General features: G+C 40.1%; 1 non-coding gene across 1 annotated transcript; it reads left to right on the top strand.

The window, feature by feature from the left end:
* The first annotated feature begins 1,474 nt into the window (after positions 1–1,474).
* On the top strand, positions 1,475–1,546 carry trnaq-cug (transfer RNA glutamine (anticodon CUG)). The gene has a single exon. It is a non-coding gene; the product is annotated as a tRNA-Gln (tRNA).
* Positions 1,547–1,847: the final 301 nt, after the last annotated feature.

Raw genomic sequence — 1,847 nt, 5'->3', positions numbered from 1 at the left:
GTAAATTGTCATCATGTTTTTCAATACAACCTGCTGAGACAACATGAATTTATTTCTATTTTATAGTACAGTCCTGTGAAAAGGCACGTTTTAACAGGACTCTATGCAGTCATGTGTAAAACTAAGCAAACATACTGCTTCCATTGGAATTAAGATGCTGCTAATCAAATGCACTTAGCTGATCATCTATAAATTAGAGCAACTCTATAAAAGCAGAGGTTTTGACATTTTGCCGTTGTGCATTAACACAATCACAAAGGAGTGGACGTCTCAGCAAATTCACACCAAGGTCAGACAACTTAAGACTTCTTTGTTATCAGTGTGATTTTTTTTTTCCCTTTTGAAAAACCCGTGAAGGTGTGCCAGGACTGTGGGAGAACAGACGGAGAGCAGGTACCAGGACCTGAGAGCAAAGAACCATCTTGCTCTGAGGTCGCAGTTCTAATCACTGTACTCATCTGAAATCAAACCGAGTCTGTAAGTATACCTCAAAACTAACAGGACGCATACACATGGATTATCACCAGTAAGGTGCTTTTGTTGTCCATGTGGTGTCTATGCTGGAGGTGAAGCAGGTAAAGTCTGCAGACTACACGCTGCCAGACTTTAAATAACCACAGAGGAGAGTGTGTGATATTAGATTGTTGTGTAACTGAAGCTGAGGAGCATCGACGTGTTGGCAGGATGAAACAGCAGCTGATGATCAGCAGATAGCAACAACATCGACCTGTTTTCACTGACAGAAACATGAGACCAGTGTTGATCTGAGGTCAGTAGAATTTTAGCAGGAGCTGCGCTTCACATCCAACTCACAATTCATCCACAGAACAATTCATCCAGCAGTGCTTCTAGTTTTTAGCAATCACGTGTGTGCAATCAGCAGTGAACACATGGAGTTGAATTCATCCTCAGAAAGTGACAAAAATAATTTGCAATAAAATAAAATACTCCACGGATCAACAACATAATAATATAAAGAAGAAGAAAAATGATGACTAACAGATACCTTCCACACCGTGCTGGCTGTGTTGTGCCGTTTATTGTTTGCAGGTAGTTGTTCTGCTGTGTTACACTGACACCTGGTGGCGAGTGGTGGATTTACTGACAAACGTTTCTGTACTGAAACAGTAAAACGATTAAATAAGCACTGACCGAACTATTAGTGACCGGTGTGGTCGCAAAACCATGTTCGTTCGTTTGTTTTGTCAGATTTTATCCACCGTGCTGATGGACCCGGGAACTAATACGTTTCACAGTTGTATATACAACCTTTACGTCCAAAATCCGGGGGATGTGACGTCAGAGGCGATGCTAGATTTGAGGTTTTAACATGAAATCTATAGACGATTCGTATGTAAATAAACGGATCGTTGTACAGCGAAAAAAATCCTCCCAACAGCTTACATAAATCATATCGGGGAGGTCATGTCTGTTCGACTTTTAAATAATGAAATTTCCGACGATGTAAGCACGTGGTTCCATGGTGTAATGGTTAGCACTCTGGACTCTGAATCCAGCGATCCGAGTTCAAATCTCGGTGGAACCTGCCCTCATTTTTCTCCTGATACACAGGAATAAATCCATCAAGTATAAAAAATAAAATTGACTGAATAAAGTCACAGCAGTTAGTAGAAGCGCAGCCCTGTGCGCAAGTGTCATAGGACCAGGTGACATTCATACCTCATATCTTTACTTTTTGATATGAAATACAAGAAATACATGCAGTGGTTTATTGAAAAGAGCAAATATAAATGTAAATGCAGCAGTCCGGTTTCTATGACCATCTTTATTCTTCAACACAACCTTAACTCTGTTAAGCATTTAAAAAAAATCTTATTCAGGAATAG

The sequence above is a fragment of the Astatotilapia calliptera genome, chromosome 1 (genome assembly GCF_900246225.1).
Source record: "Astatotilapia calliptera chromosome 1, fAstCal1.2, whole genome shotgun sequence".
Classification (NCBI taxonomy): Eukaryota; Metazoa; Chordata; class Actinopteri; order Cichliformes; family Cichlidae; genus Astatotilapia; species Astatotilapia calliptera.
Note: the sequence above shows the minus strand (reverse complement) of the source record. Positions and strands in the feature narration are given on the sequence as shown.